The 17,801-nt window shown below is 42.3% G+C and overlaps 1 protein-coding gene and 1 pseudogene across 3 annotated transcripts in view; both read left to right on the top strand.

The window, feature by feature from the left end:
• The window catches only part of LOC124615503 (lachesin-like), an 878,988-nt gene that overhangs the window by 568,037 nt on the left and 293,150 nt on the right, over positions 1 to 17,801 (top strand). The window lies entirely within an intron of this gene.
• On the top strand, positions 232 to 349 carry LOC124617426 (annotated as a pseudogene).

Below are 17,801 nucleotides of genomic sequence, written 5' to 3'. Positions count from 1 at the left end.
TCGGCGACAAATATCACCGTCATCAGTGGGGTTTTTTAATCTAAAACATGCAGAAAATATCATGGTTATACAAACACAGTGAAACATTATTACATTTTTACTATTCGTCTTTTGAAATATAGTTTTCTATGGATACTTTCAAACTTCCTTATTTATTGTGGTGTGTTACAGCATTTTTAAGCAATTATTGGCGCTGTTTGCGACATATTATCTGTGCTCTTATTTCCTGTTGGCAACGGCCTTGCCGCAGTGGATACACCGGTTCCCGTCAGATCATCGAAGTGAAGCGCTGTTGGTCGCTGCCGGCACTTGGATGGGTGACCATCCGGGCCGCCATGAGCTGTTGCCATATTTCGGGCTGCACTCAGCCTCGCGATGCCAACCGAGGAGCTACTCGACCGAATAATAGCGCCTCCGGTCAAAGAAAACCATCATAACGACCGGGAGAGTAGTGTGCAGACCACACGCCCCTCCTACCCGCATCCTCACATGAGGATGACACGGTTGCCGGATGGTCCCGATGGGCTACTTGTGCCCTGTAGACGGACTGCTTTGCTTTTTTTTTCTGTTGCCGTTTTTTACTTAGCGCCGCTCTGCGGCAATAGAAAAAGAAAGAACACAGAAAATATGTCGCAAACAGCGCCAGTAATTGCTTAAAACATGCTGTAACATAACAAGTACTAAGGCATGAAGAGATACGCTTGAACTTTTCTGAGGCTATAGACACAGCAATAAGAAATAGCTCAGTAGCCGGTACAGCTGAAGAGGTGTGAACATCTCTAGAAAGGGCAATCAGAGATGTTGGAAAGGAACATATAGGTACAAAGAAGGTAACTGCGAAGAAAGCATGGGTAACAGAACAAATACTTTAGTTGTTTGATGGAAGAGATCAGTACAAAAATGTTCATGGAAATTCAGGAATACAGATATAGAAGACACGTAGAATGAAATAAATAGGAATTGCAGAAAAGCTAAGGCGAAATGGCTACACGAAAAATGTGAAGAAATTGGAAAAGAAGTTACTGTCGAAAGGAACTGGCTCAGCTTATAGACAAGCCAAAATAACCTTCGCTGAAACCAAGAGCGCTAACGTTAAGTCTGCAATGAGAATTCCACTGCTAAATGCAGAAGAGAGAGCGGGTATGTGGAAGAGTACGCTGAGGGCCTCTATAAGGGAAAGGACTTACAGGATGACGTGTACAAGAATAAACATTAGTCAATAAAGAAGGGATAGGAGATCCAATATTAGAATTAGAATATAGGAGAGTTTTGCAAGACGTGAAATCAAATAAGGCAGTTGGAACAGAAAACAATAAAATGGAATTTCTAAAATCAGTGGGGGAAGTGGCAACAAAACGATTACTCACATTGGTGTGTAGAGCGTATGAGGCAGACGATATATCATTAGACCTTCGGAAAATCATCATCCGTACAACTACCAAGATTGCGAGAGCCGACAAGTGCGAGGATTATCGCGCAATCAGCTTAGAGGCTCATGCAGCCAAGTTGCTGACAAGAATAATATACAAAAAAATCAAAAAAAACGAGGATGTTTGTAGATGACGATGAATTTAGCTATAGGAAAGGTTAAGGCACAAGAGAGACAGTTCTGACATTGCTGCTAAGAATGGAAAAGACCAAAGAAAAATCAAGACTCTTTCATAGGATTTGTCGGCCTGGAAAAAAACGTTCGACAATGTCAAATGGCGCAAGATGTTCAAAATTCTGAGAAAAATAAGAACATCTTAAGGAAAAACGAGTAATTTACTAAATGTTTATGAATCAAGAAGGAACCATGAGAGAGGGAGACCAAGAACGATTGCATGAATTAAAAAAGTCGTAAGACAGGGATGTAGTCTTTCGTCCGTGCTGTTGAACCTATACGTCGAAGAAGCAATGACGGAAATAAAGGAAAGGTTCAAGAGTTGGATTAAAACTCAAGGTGAAAAGCCATCAGTGATAAAATTTGGTGATGATATTGCTAACCTCAGTGAACGTGAAGAACAACTGCAGGATCCGCTGAATGGAATGACCAGTCTTATGAGTACAGAGTATGGATTGAGACAAAACCGAAGAAACACGAAAGTAATGAGAAGTAGCAGAAACGAGAAGAACGAAAAACTTAACACCAAACTTGGGGATTACGAAGTAAATTAAGTAATTCTACTGTCTAGGCAACCGGTTCTAGGCGCTTCAGTCTGGAACCGTGCGACCGCTAAGATTCGAATTCTGCCTCGGGCATGGATGTGTGTGATGTCCTTAGGTTAGTTAGGTTTAAGTAGTTCTAAGTTCTAGGGGACTGATGACCTGAGATGTCAAGTCCAATAGTACTCAGAGCCATTTGAACAATTTTGTCCAGGCAGCAAAGTAACCCATGACGGACGGAGCAATGTGGACATAAAATGCAGATTAGCACTCGCAAAAAAGGCATTTCTCGCCAAGAGAAGTCCACTAGTATCAAAGATAGGCCTTAATTTGAGGAAGAAATTCCTGAGAATGTACGTAAGGAGCAGAACATTGTATGACTAAGATGGATTGTGGGAAAAAAAATGGCTCTGAGCACTATGAGACTCAATATCGGAGGTCATCAGTCCTCTAGACTTAGAACTACTTAAACCTAACTAACCTAAGGGCATCACACACATCCATGCCCGAGGCAGGATTCGAACCTGCGACCGTAGCGGTCGCGCGGTTCCAGACTGAAGCGCCTAGAACCGCTCGGCCACACTGGCCGGCTCTTGTGGGAAAAATGGAACTGAAGTGAATAGAAGCATTTGAGATGTGGCACTACAGAAGAGTGTTGAAAATTAGATGGGCTGATAAGATAAGGAATGAGGAGTTTCTCCGTAGAATTGTCGAGGAAGAGAATGTGTTGGGGAAACCCTGGCAATACTGAAGGGAGCTGTAAAGCGTAAAAAGTATAGAGCAAGAGAGAGGTTGGGATATTCCAGCAAATATTAGGTTTGTGCATAAATTCGTAGCGCTTTTGTTTCGCATGTTGATATTCAGGGTGCTACGAGTATATTTAGAGATTGTTATTTTTTTATTTGCAGTTCAGTGTTGGTTTTTGAGGTTACATGTTGTCATTTTGTCATTTAGAGATAGTGAGTGGAGCTATTGGTGCAAACTAGAGAAATCGGAGCATTTCCGATTTCTTCTGTTTGGGTTCAATAAAGGGATGACAGCGGCGGAGGCCTGCAGAAACATTTTCGCTGTGTATGGGGATAATGTCGCTGAGCAGAGTATGCCAAGAATTTTTTATTTTATTTTAAGGAGGATCGTACTGACTTTAGTAACTCTCCACGTTTAGAAAGACAATCGGGGTCTGATGACGATCGTTTAAACGCATTAATCTCTAATGATCCACGTCAGTCTATTCGAGAACTGGCAAATGTGAAGAAATGTGATCGTTGCACCAACATGCGACATTTGCATTCAATGGGGAAAGTTGAAAAATTTGGTGAATGGTTAACGCAAGCTCTACTCCAGAATCACAAAAATCGTATGTGCATTTCTGCTTTCTCGTCATCAATTGGCTCGCAAACCTTTCCGATCCTTTATCATTACTGGTGACGAGAAATGGTGTCTTTATGCTAAAATGAGGAAAAGCAAGTAATGGTTGAGCCCAAACAAAGCAGCAACTCCCCGTACCAAGACTTAAGCGCATCCACAAAAGACAGGGTTATACATCTGGTGGAACACCGGCGGTGTGGGGTACTACGAATGGCTCCCCCGAGCAGTAATCGCCACTGCGACAACTGTGACGTCTTGCATTCGCCAGTTTTTTTTCCTTTATTAAAACAACCAACCTACCCAAGGTACATAAAAAGGACCTTCCTCTGAGACCGATTGTTAGTACTATTAATTCTCCTACGTATGAAATAGCAAGATATCTAACAACTCGTTTACAACCATATATTGGAAAAACTGACTCATATATAAAGGACTCACGTCATTTTATAGAGAAAATTGAAGGTTTAATTCTGACTCCTGAAGATATTTTAGTAAGTTTTGATGTAGTATCTTTATTTACTACGATTCCAGTTAATGAAGTTATGGATTTTATAACGGATATTTTTCCAGAAGATCTGACTGCTCTTTTCAGACATTGTCTTACTTCCAGCCATTTCCAGTGGAATAATGAATTTTATGAACAACTTAATGGCGTAGCAATGGGTAACCCATTGGGTCCTGCAGTAGCTAATTTCTACATGGAGAAATTCGAACAGTCAGCCTTAGAAAAAGCAGATAAGAAACCATCTCGCTGGTATCGGTATGTAGACGATACATTTGTGGTCTGGCCACATGGTAGAAAAGCCTTAGGCGAATTTTTTAATTACCTTAATAATATAAATCCAAGAATCCAGTTTACCATGGAGAGAGAAAATGATAACAAAATACCGTTTTTGGATGTTTTAGTTATGAGACAGACGGATGGAAGATTGAAACAACAGATTTTTAGAAAAATAACGCACACAGGCAGATACTCACATAAAAATTCTAACCACCATCCACAACAAAAGAGAGGTGTGATTACAAGTCTCGTTGACAGAGCCAGACGGATTTGCACGCCGGAGTATCTCTACATCGAATTAAAACATCTGAAGCACGCTTTTGAGAAAAATGGCTACTCAAAGAAAGAAGTAAGCAGAATTCTGCACCCAAACAACAAAAGGCCTAAGGACAAGCCCGAAAAACGAAGGAAGAATACAGTCTCTCTCCCTTTTATAAAGAAAGTAACGGATCAGATTGGAAAGATTTTAAGTAAACGATATTAGACCTGTTTTTAGACCAACGAAGAACATTTGTCATGTTCTTCGGTCTATAAAAGATAAACGCGCTCCTCTATCAGCCAGTGGCGTATATAAAATTCCGTGTACATGTGGTAAAGTTTATGTTGGAACAAGAAAAAGAAGGGTAAATACACGGTTAAAAGAACACAGAAGTCTTTGCCGATTAGGAAAAACAGATAAATCGGCTGTAGCAGAACACGCTTTTCAGCCAGGAAATCATCAAGTGAAATTTTCCGAAACAAAAATTTTATCTACGACGACGAACTATTACCCACGGCTTTGTAGAGAAGCGATTGAAATATATAAACATAGGGATAATTTTAATCGGAAAGAAGAGACCATGAAACTTAGTGATATTTGGACAGTAGCACTACAGAATTGCTAGACAGTTTTATCCGTGACGCGATTACGATCGATAGTTAAGTTTTATCTCTGACAAAGATTATCCTTGCATATCACGTGCAACTCTGGTCACGCCCACTTTCTACGATATATAAGTCGCTCTCAGACGTCCAACCCGTCAGTCGGCAAGACTCACCGGAGGAGAAACACCCCTCTGAAGATGTCCAGCGCAGCTCTGGACGAAACTTTAGGAGCTGAAGAGTTTCATGGACCACGACCTTACATCCCGGAAGGTTTACCAGAAGATATGTCATCCGGTCGTGGAAGCTTTCATACTATAACCATATATTTACATAAGCACAAAAACAAAATAATGAAGGGCTGGAACTGTTTCAACACGAATTGTATCCTACAATAGACTGAAGAACACATTTCAATATATTTCCATTTGTAAGCTCACAAAATAGAACAAAAATAGTAAACTGACAATAGCCTCTTCAGTCCAGCCTCTGCAGTCCAGACAGAGACATAGAACCAAAACGCAAACATATATATAATTGACTGTCTTATCTAGAGTGGCAGTTCTGTCATTTGATTCATAGCCGTCCAAAACTCAAAGTCATTTGGAGCATATAAACGGATAACAAGAGATGCACAGGAAACATAAATTAATAAAAACGTCATAATGAAGTTAATAACACCATTGAGAAGTCGGGAGCGGTCCTAGGAACACGTGTAACCCCTTATTCGTTGTGTATTTTGTTCGCTACATAGTCTTGCATGTGATTAGTCGGAGAACAACGACAAGGAAGACTGTGTGAAGTGCTGCTACTACAATATAGCGCCCCCCCCCCCTCCCCCCTCCACCACGCAATCAGCTAAAGTGACAAAAAGCACTGTACCAGTACAGGAGGTAGGTTGAGAAGTCATTCCGCACGCACCTTATTCACCTGATCTTTCGAACTCCGATTTTCGTCTCTTGCTGTCTCTGTCGAACTACCTTCAAGGAACTTCCTTTCCAGATGAAAATGAGCTCCGAGCATGGGTCGACGAGTTCTTCCCCTCAAAAGAAAGTGATTTCTGCAATCGCGAAATCGTAAAGTTACCCCAGCGTTGGTAGACTATTGTAGCCGGCCGCGGTGGTCTAGCGGTTCTGGCGCTGCAGTCCGGAACCGCGGGACTGCTACGGTCGCAGATTCGAATCCTGCCTCGGGCGTGGGTGTGTGTGATGTCCTTAGGTTAGTTAGGTTTAAGTAGTTCTAAGTTCTAGGGGACTTATGACCTAAGATGTTGAGTCCCATAGTGCTCAGAGCCATTTGAACCATTTGACTATTGTAGGTAGTGAATGAGAATATTACGTTATTGATGACTCTTAAATTTATGGAAAAACGCTACGAACATATGCACCAATGTAATGTACCACCTGTTACAGCAACGCAATGCAACCGTTCTCACGAGCAATGCCACGGAGCGATTGGCTCAGAAACCTCATCCAATTTGAATGAGATACGAGTCGCATTTATTGCTTTGAAACCTTCGCAGTGTATGCTGCGGGTACAATCATAAATCGAGAGAGCATTTTAGGTGTATCATCTGCCGTCTCTAACTGGGCAGAACTCACCGGCTTTCACAGGCACGGGTGGCGAAGGGAGTGAAGTGCAAGCTCTATTTGCCAAGTAGCGTCGCCTCCGCTTTCTGACACTGCGACACGCAACAGCAAACAGCAGCTGCTGTAAGTGTCGAGTAGGGACGAAAAAGCAGCTGTGAGGACCACGGCGGGCATCAGTGACAGCGCAACGAGCAGTGCACTGCCCCATATCTCGGAGACCTCCCTGCTGTCAGGAGAAAAAAAGAACAAAAAAGCGAGACCGGGGAAAAAAAGGGAAAGAGAAGAGGGAAGTGGGGGTAAGTTTCTTTGTGCCGCAGCCCTCGCTGTGTGACGCTCAGTTCCTCTGTGCTTCGGTCTCCCACTCCGGCTGCTACGGGCGGACTCGTCAAGCTCGCGAGTTACGCAATTGTGCCCCTGCGCCGCGCCGTAACTTTGATCTCCCGGTGCGGCCGCGAGTTTATAACTCGGAATACGGCGCTGTAAAAGAGCAATAAAACATAATGAGTTGACGATGGAGCCTGCCGTGGCTGGGTGGGCGGGCTCGTCCTAGGTGACGCCGCTTGACCTAATGGACGCAAACACTCAGGAGGTAGCACTCGAGTCCTTCCCATATGCCCTTCCTTTACGACTTCACTGCCACCGACCTGACTTGCCACTTGTGTCTTTACAGCTGGCCGTATCACACTTCTCCTAAGGCTCAAATTTTATGTATTCACTTAATAATATTCTATTTCAACTTGGAGTCAGTATTCTTCCTATACTTTCGTAGTCGTCTCTGGTTGTAGGGTGTGGGCGGAAGATGTTTTAATGGTGATAATGATATTCAATAAGAAAAAGAAAATAAAGAAATGTGAAGAATTCATGACCAAAACCCTCATACCACACTCACGGTAAGTCTTTTTGAGAGCGCCGTGCAGGAAAATATACACAAAAGTAGAAGCGTTATAGATGAAGAACAGAGTTTTGGAAGATGAAGAAGATCGGGAGAAATCACAGTACTGAGTGGTTATAATCAAAGTGCAGAGTCTCGCAATGATCCAGTGTGGGCAGTAATTATCGTATGACAGCGAAACGTGATAGATATTCTAATATGTTAATGCGGAACCGATTTGCGCTGGCAAAAAAAAAAAAAAAAAAAAAAAAAGCTCCAGTTTTGGCCAACAAGTGCAAATCGGATATTGTGAATACAAGAAGGTTGAATAGAAATATATCCATGTGTAATGGCTAGGAATGGGACGCCGGCAGAAAATGTCAAACAAGTGAGTACGACAGAATGTTGACGTTTTATTTAACTGCTGCGTACACAGTTTGTTCAGTATGAGCACCAGAGACATCGAGAAAAGAAAAAATTGCAGGAAATGTTAAAGAGAAAACAGGCAACTCGTTAGAACACTGTCTAAGAAGGCAATTGTTATTGACGGATATTCTAGAAGTGAAGGTGATAGGAGAAAGAAAAAGATATGTAGAAAGGTAGCATCTGATGGATAAGATGAAGGTGCAGAATAGATATGCAATGAGAAAAGGAATAGAAGAAGACAGAGAATGATGATGAGTTAATTTACTTAAAGACAGGCCTAACGGGCAAACGCTAAAATAAAAATCAAAAGTATTCTTCTTACTGTTGATCTCTGCTTGTAGCGCATCGCTTTATCAGTTAAAACGCTAACTTCTCTGTTGCGTAGACGTGTTCATCACATCTGGCTAGAAGAATGAATGATCATTTTACACAAACAGACGGTACATACGCATTCCAGCTCCTTAATACATACCGACGAAAGAAATGTCGCGCTGGATCAGTATGGGACCGCTCTATCAAATGAGGTTAACTAACATACGCTTCCCGTCATCGGTGGGCATTTTATGAAAGACGTGATGAACAGTATTTCAATGGGCTGGTTCCACATCACACGCAGAAACTAAATCGCAAGTGCCTGCCAAAGTACCAAGGAAAATACGCCTGACGACTCTTAGAAGAGACAATTAAATCCCCCTGATTTTTAATTCCCAAATTTTTACATTTCACCATCATCTAAGTGATTTTCTGTTGGTCCCATCATTAGTTCCACTCCCTCAGTAAGTTGTTTCCTGACATTAAACATTGTTTGAGCATTTAAAAACAAATGTTAGTGCTTATTTTGCATCATATTCACAGCCCATGCAGTGGAAGCAATTGCAGTTAAATTACCAGATCGGGAAAAAGCAAAACAATGTAAACTTTGAAACTTCCTGGCAGATTAAAACTGTGTGCCGGACCGAGACTCGAACTCTACCTAGTAGAGCACTTGCCCGCGAAAGGCAAAAGTCCCGAGTTCGAGTCTAGGTCCGGCACACAGTTTTAATCTGCCAGGAAGTTTCATATCAGCGCACACTCCGCTGCAGAGTGAAAATCTCATTCTGGAATGTAAACTTTGCAAAGTTCTACTTTCATGCCGTGAGAGCTTCGCTGAATACACCTAACAACAGTACTCTTTATTTGCGTTGTGTAGTACACTGAGGTGCCGAAAGTCATGGGATACAACCTAATTTCATGTGGGACCTCTTTTTGCGCAGCGTAGTGGAGCAACTCGACGTGACATGGAATCAACAAGTCGTTGGAAGACCCGTGCAGAAATGCTGAGCCATGCTGCATCTATAGGCGTCCACAATTTCGAAAATGTTGTCAATGCACGATGTTGTGCATGAACTGGCCTCTTGATGATGTTCCATAAATGTTTGATGGAATGTCGGTCGAGCTGGGTGACTGTATCATTTTCTTGAATTGTCCAGAATGTTCTTCAAACCATTCCCAGTCAATGATCGAACCAGTTGAACAAGAGGACCCCAGTCCACTTCATGTAAAAACACCCCACACTATTTGGAACCGCCAACAGCTTTCACCCTGCCTTCTTGACAAGTTGGGTCCACTTCTTTCCGCAATGATTATTACTGACTAGTCTCTTAAACTTCAGCCTACTCTTAATCGTTTTCAAATTGTGATCTAAGTTTATATCTGCTCCAGGCTACGTTTTACAATCCAAAATCTGAATTCAGAATTTCTGTCTGTCCATTATGTAATTTAAGTGAAATCCTCCCGCATCTTCCGCCCTTTCCCATGTATAATCTACCTCCTCCTCTCGTGGTTCTTCAACAGAGTAATCGCTATTACCATCTGGAATTTACTGAAGAACTCAATTAGTTTTTCTTCTCTCTCGTTCCTAGTGCGAAGCCTATATTCTCCCGTAACCCTTTCTTTTACTCATTCCCTTACAACCGCGTTCCAATCCCCCGTATCTATCAGATTTTCATCTCCGTTTACGTACCCATTCGATATCCTTATATACTTCCTCTGTCTCTTAATCTTCGGCTTGCAACGTCGACATGTAAACCTAAACTACTATGTTCAGTGTTGGTTTGTTGTCGATTCTGACGAGAACAACCCCATCACTAAACTGTTCGCAGCAACTCACTTTGTCCTACCTTTCTAATCATAACGAATCATACTCCCTTTATACCATAGCCTGCTGCTGTTGATATTGCTCTGTTCTCGTTTGATAAGAAATCCTTGTCTTCTTTCCATTTCACTTTTCTGATGCCCTACGTATCTAGACGAGACTTACTATTTCCCTTTACGGATTTTCTAGCTTTCCGACTCGTAGAAATATCGTAGTGTCAAAAATATATTTAAGTACTTGAAAATGGTCCAAGATCGAAGTTGAACGACAGTACAGAAAATAAACGAAAAATGACAGTTGCAGTTAATGGAATTATTTTAAAAAAATGCTTAGCGAATTTAGACCCCGGTTCCAAGAAAATCACAAAACCTGTACACAGATATTATGCGTCTGTATACCACAGAAGATTGGTGCGTAGTCAAAGACGGTAGTGTTATAGGCCCTCTTCTGTTCCTTATCTATATAAACGATTTATGAGACAACCCGAGCAGCCGTCTTAGGTTGTTTGCAGATGATGCTGTCGTTTGTCGTCTGGTAAAGTCATCAGAAGATCAAAACAAATTGCAAAACGATTTAGAAAAGACATCTGAATGGTGCGAAAATTGGCAGTTGACCTTAAATAACGAAAAGTGTGAGGTCATCCACATGTGTGCTAAAAGAAATCCGTTAAACTTAGATTACACGATAAATCAGTCAAATATAAAGGCCGTAAATTCAACTAAATACCTACGAATTACAATTACGAACAACTTAAATTGTAAGGAAAAACGTTTTGAGGAAGTCTAACCAAAGACTGCGTTTTATTGGCAGGACACTTATAAAATGTAACAGATCTACTAAGGAGACTTCCTACACTACGCTTGTCCGTCCTCTTTGAGAATACTGATGCGCGGTGTGGGATCCTTAACAGATAGTATTGACGGAGTACATCGAAAAACTTCAAAGAAGGGCGTCACGTTTTGTAACATCGCGAAATATGGGAGAGAATGTCGCGGACGTAATACAGGACTTGGGGTGGACATTATTAAAACCTAGGCGTTTCTGGTTGCGACGTGATCTTCTACCGAAATTTTACCGAGCGTGGTGGCGCAGTGGTTCGACACTGGACTCGCATTCGGGAGGACGCCGGTTCAAACCCACGTCCGGCCATCCTGATTTAGGTTTTCCGTGATTTCCCTAAATCACTCCAGGCAAATGCCGGGATGGTTCCTCTGAAAGGGCACGGCCGACTTCCTTCCCCATCCTTCCCTAATCCGTTGAGACCGATGACCACGCTGTCTGGTCTCCTTCCCCAAAACCAACCAACCAATCTACCGAAATTTCAATCACCAACTTTCTCCTCCGAAGGTGAAGCTATTTTGTTGATGCCGACCTTCATGGGGAGAAACGATCGTCATAATAAAATAAGGGAAATCAGAGCTCGCACGGAAAGATATAGGTGTTCATTTTTTCCGCTCGCTGTTCGAGAAAATTATTGTGACTGTGGTTCGCTGAACGTTCTGCCAGGCACTTAATTGTGATTTGCAGAGTATTCATGCAGATGTAGACGTAGGTGGCATGAAAGATGAACATGGTTGTGAGGTCATACTGTGATTCCCCTTTTTATTTCTGCCGATAGGATGGAGATGGGGTGGAAGCTTTAGAATAACCATCGAATCTTGTAGTCTTAGACTGCTCATTCCTGTACTAAATTCACAGTAATACTCAAGTCTGTAGCGTTTGCCTCGGTTCTGCATAATTAGAGTTGTCAGTCGTGACCTCAGCACTGTTAGGAAAATTAAGTTACGGACATGTATTCTAGTACGTGTTACTTGGTGGTAATAAGTGTGTCAGTCCGCACATGCAATGTTTTGTGTTTCACTATTCAGTAAGTTGAAGACCTTATCTCTGAAGTTTATCGCTTATTTCACCTCTGGCAATGATTTTTACATCTGAGATACTCCAACTTTCGCTGTGGTTCGTTGTCCACCACCAGTTAACCAATAAGTCCTCCTACTACTATTATAACTTACTGGGAAAAAAGAACGATGTTACTGGTTCTTACCCAGTGAGCTATCCAGGTACGGTGTAGTCCTGTACTCGCAATTTCAACTGTCCCAGAAACTCTCTCCTAGCTCCCAAACAGCACACAATCTCTGCTGAAATAAAGAATACTTCGAAATTTTTTGTTTCTGGACGTCTCGGAGACGGATCTATCACCGTACATCGGAATGAGGCAAGAAATTGGCTTTCATGTTTCAGAAGTCAGAACATATTTTACTACTTCAAACATTCTGCTGTAGGTCTGAAAACATAAACATCGCTCAGATATCAATAGTTTGTGTTTCTTATAGGTTGTGAGCTAAATTCATTAAGCAATAATTTACTTCTTTAGCTTCTTATTATTTCTAGGCGTTCATAGGAGTTATTTCTCTCTCACTTCAGCCTCTTTTGTTTCTAGAGAAAGCGTATTAGTCAAACAAATCCCTCTATCGCTGGAAATTTCGGGAAACACCCGCGCTGTCAAATTAAGTTCCTCCCTGAAATGGAACTTAAATTATGCATCAGGAACGATAAACAACCTCTTTCCACCGATCACTGTTTATGGTGCGCAATGTATAAGTCATGCCGTTTACTCGTGCAAAACATAGACTGCACACTCCACTTACGTACTCCGCCCTGCAAATTGTGGACACAGTATGCAGGCCTACCGATAACAGTAATTTACGAAATGCGATTACTCTCTCCAGCGGTCGCGCGCAGCAAAACCAAGAGAGCGATAACATCCATGTTATTTCCAGATATTAATCGTAAACACATTCAATAGAGCAGTAGAATCAATAGGCAGCCTGTGCAGCAACCTCCTCCCCCCCCCCCCCCTCCCTCCGCCATTCTCGCCGTTTTTATCGTGTCTCACGCCATTATTCAGCGAAGGGAACTATGTTTATCAAACAAGACTAAACAAATTCTGAGTCTACGCTACATAAACATGTATATAATACACATTATTGAGTCTGAGCAGCACTCGTAGAGCGAGTTTGAGCAGCATATTTCAGACTAGTAGGAAACGTGAATTAAACAAGAATTCTACGTACGGCCAAACCAACAGTTCTTCTGTTATTCAAGCCTTTGATCTGCTCGTTGACACTCTTTGTTCTTCTTATGACGTGTTGTCTGATCAAAAGCAACCGGATACTCATATTTAATGCGGGAAGGACTACTAGATGTCACGAGAGGAGGTCCCTGGATATGAAATGAGTTGTCAGTAGAGAGGCAGAACAGCAGAATGTGTCGCTAAGGAGAGTACGACTTCCAACGTATTTCCAATAGAGTTAGTTCTGAATTAACTGGCTATATTCATTAGACGGGCACATAATGGCCCAGCTAATAAGCGATTCCTGTCCTACGCTCCCTATTGGTTACCTACAATTGTGCATAGTGGGCTTGTTTGCCATAACGTTCACCAGGAAGAAACAATCTTCGCTGAAGCGATGATCCTACTCGTGTAAATGTTGAGGGTAGATGGCAATTACGGCCTACGCAACGTTGTTCGAGATTAGGGCGAATACCAAGTGAGTTGATGGGTGAATGCAAATCTGAACTGAAGAGAGAGGCGTCCTAAGCTCGTCCACGCTGTTATCCAAAGTCACTTTGCTATGGTGTCGTATTGGTTAGCGCATCTTCCCAGTGAGCAGGAGACCCGGGTTCGAATCCTGGCCTTGGTGCAAATTTTCAGTGGTTGCTTCAGTCTGTGTATAGATGTTTGAGACTTGAAGAGTTGTCCGAGGCGATACACACTGACGAAAAAAAGTCGTACCACTAAGAAGAATTTATGCAACACAAACTATAGTTGATAGGTGTATCTCCACATCTGAAATAAAATGTCTATTTAAGTTATGCCCCAGTCGCATAAGAGTGGCGCTAGTAGCGCCACTATGGGGATGGAAATCAGGTTTGCTCCATATAGACGCTGTAACGGTCGTGACCGTCAGTTACCTTTACGACTGGACTGGTGAGTTGCTGTGAGCTAAGAATGCCTTTAAGGCATCAAAGACACCATTATCGACACCTCACTGAGTTTGAACGAGTTAATGTAATAGGGCACCAAGGAGCTGCATGTTCCTTTTGCGATACTGCAGAAATACTTGGCAGGGATGTAGCTACTATGCATGACTGCTGCGAGCGATGTTTGCGAGAATGTATGGTCGCAAGAAAACAGGACTCCGGTCGGCCACGTGGCACTACCCAGTTGGGTAAGACATATCGCTCTGGCGCACCGTCCTGCAAATGCAGCAGCAATTTGAGCAGCAGTTGGCACCACAGTGACAAAACGAACTGATACAGGTCAGACATCTCCGAGCCAGACGCCCTTTAGTGTCCTTTACACTGACCCCAAGCCAGCCGCGGTGGCCGAGCGGTTCTAGGCGCTTCAGTCCGGAACTGCTACGGTCGCAGGTTCGAATCCTGCCTCGGGCATGGATGGGTGTGATGTCCTTAGGTTAGGTTAGGTTTAAGTAGTTCTAAGTTCTAGGGGACTTATGACCCCTGTTGTTCAGTCCCATAGTGCTCAGAGCCATTTGAACACTGGCCCCAGAGCCACCGCCATTTGCAACTTAAGTGGTGTCAAGTGATTGCTCACTGGAAGTCAGGGTGGAGCTCTGTTGTGTTTTATGATTAAAACTGGTTCTGCTTCGTTGCCAGTGATATCCGTGCGTTTGTTAGGCCAGTTGAGGGTTACATCCAACATGTGGGTGATAGACGTGTTGCGTCTATACATTTTTGGTCTGAGGTGCAATTTATATGACAGCAGAACTCCTGTTGTTATCTTAAGCGCCCTGACAACAAAAATTTACGTCAATCTGGTGATTCGACCTGTTGCACTGCCATTCATGAACAGCATTCCAGGGGATGTTTTCCAACAAAATAACGTTCGCCCAAATACCGCTGTTGGAACCCAACATGCTCCATAGGTGCCGACATGTTGCTTTGGTTGCTCAGTCAACAGATCTGTCTCCAGTCGAGCATATATGGGAAATTATCGGACGACAAAGAGCATTAAATCTCACTCTATTGACCGAGCAAGTGCAACAAGCACGGAACCCCATCCCACAAACTGATAATCAGCACGTGTAAAACACAATGCATGGTTACGCTGGTTATTAAGGTACCAGCATTTCTCATTTACCATTTTTTAATTAAACACTAAAATTATCATTTCACCTTCTCTAAAGGCCTGTGGCCAGATTTTAAAATGCGTCAGACAGTGCATTCATTCAGAATTACACAGTCAGTCATAAATATCTGGGAAACACTGCATTCGTTCATGTTATAATATGAGTTGACACATTTTTGTGACTGACTTTATAATTTAGATTTTTGTTTGACAGCAGTGACGAACCCATGAATTTTATTAGTCGAAGCCATTGATATTATATCACCAAGTATGATGTATATGTTTTATGAATCTAGTGATGGTGCCAGGACGGAAACTGGTTATTCAATATAGAAGTTTTATCAGCAGCTCTTGGCGGCAAATCAAGAAGTTCTTTAGAAGTACAGTTGATCATGCACTTGACAGATATGTACCTAGAGGAACAGCCAATGTGGTAGGGACCCTCAGTGGTGTACAGTCACTCTAAAGAAACTGCTAAAGAACAGAGACTGCTACATAATAAGTGTAAAACAAGGCCCAGGGCTGTAGATAAGGGGATACTGAATGAAACGGCTTTGGCTGTCAAGATGGCAATGATGCCCTCAACAACTATTGTAATAGAATATTATCAAAACTCTAAGAAATTATGATCGTATGTAAATGCTGTTAGTGGTGCCTTGGTCGAGACAGTGGCTGAAATTGAGGATAGTAAAGCAAAATCAGAAACACTGATCTCCGTCTTCAAATGTTCCTTTCCAAATAAAAATCCAAGTTAATTCTAACAGCATTGCAAAGATGAGTGACATAGATATTGGTGTCAGTGGTTTTGAGAAACAGCTGAAAACGATAAAACTGAACGCAACTGCAGGGCCCAATGGAATTCTTATCAGGATCTATATGGAATTTACAATTGAGATAGCACCTCTTCTAACCATAATCTACAGTAAATCCCTTGAACAAAGCACCATATCCCAAAGTTCGGAAGAAATCACAGATCAACATCCGTCTACCAGAAGGGTAGGAGCAGTGATCCACGAAACTTTAGTCCAGTATTCTTGACATCGATTGGTTTTATCATCTTAGAACATATTCTAAGCCCAAACTTAACAGGGTACGTCCTCCTTGCTAACTGACATGGATTCCGAAAACGTCTGTCATGTGAAACCTAACTCACATCAAATGACAACATGAAGGCCATTTACGAAGGCAGGCAGACGCAGTATTTGACCCAGTAACTCACCCTTGCTTTCTACCAGAAGTACGATCGCATGGAGTATGAAGCGAAATTTATGACGAGGTTGAGGACTTCTTGACAGGGAGGAAGCAGCATGTTATTTTGTAATGAGGGTGATAGATGCAGAAGCAGCTTCCGGTATGCCCCAGGGAAGTGAGTTGGAAACTGCTGTTCATACTGTAGATTACTTACCATGCAGACAATATTAATAGTAACCTCAGACTTTTCACAGGTAATGCAGTAAACTATGAAGAACTACAGTCTGAGCCGGCCGAAGTGGCCGTGCGGTTCTAGGCGCTACAGTCTGGAACCGCATGACCGCTACGGTCGCAGGTTCGAATCCTGCCTCGGGCATGGATGTGTGTGATGTCCTTAGGTTAGTTAGGTTTAAGTAGTTCTAAGTTATAGGGGACTGATGACCACAGAAGTTAAGTCCCACAGTGCTCAGAGCCATTTTTTAACTACTGTCTGAGAAAAGCTGCCAAATATTCTGTTGGATCTTGATTAGATTTCAAAGTGACGCAAAAATTGGAAACTTACTTTAAATCTTAAGAAATGTAAAATTGTCGCATCATGAAACGAAAAAAAAAACATAGTATCCTAACACAACATGAACGAGTCACAACTGGAAACGATCAACTCATACAAATACTGAGAGTAATACGTTGTAGAATTAATATTTAAGAATATTCAAAACCATTTTAACTAAAAAAGGTCTCATGAATTAACGGAGACCACCGTGAATGAAGACTCTTAAAGCCGCTTTAGCTGTTTTTCAGTCGTTTACTGTTTCGCACAATTACGGATGTATCCTCAGGTGATGCAATGACAGCCGTTAACCAGCCGTGAAGCTGCAATGTCCCAAAGTTCAGCTTCTTTATTTGCAAACATTCTAGATTACAACTTCATGTATTACTACGTATATGTATTGTGTGTGTGTGTGTGTGTGTGTGTGTGTGTGTGTGTGTGTGTGTGTGTGTGTGTGTGTGGAGCGTAGTGCAATGTTTGTGTTGTATGATGATGATGGGAGAAGGAAGAGGCTGATTTTAATGTCTCCATCCGACAGACAGATCACCAACAGTGTCACATGGCATTACTTCAAGGTACACTGCGGAGAGGTTTAGTATTTAAATCAGGGCATTGGCGCAAGGGCTGGTGAACAGGAATTTCACGACACGATCTCTCCTTCCCTTGACGGCTAAATATTGGAAGTGAACATTTTTTCCACCCCTAGTATTCAAACCGGCTTACCCCCGAGTTC

The sequence above is a fragment of the Schistocerca americana genome, chromosome 5, assembly GCF_021461395.2.
Source record: "Schistocerca americana isolate TAMUIC-IGC-003095 chromosome 5, iqSchAmer2.1, whole genome shotgun sequence".
Taxonomy (NCBI): domain Eukaryota; kingdom Metazoa; phylum Arthropoda; class Insecta; order Orthoptera; family Acrididae; genus Schistocerca; species Schistocerca americana.
Note: the sequence above shows the minus strand (reverse complement) of the source record. Positions and strands in the feature narration are given on the sequence as shown.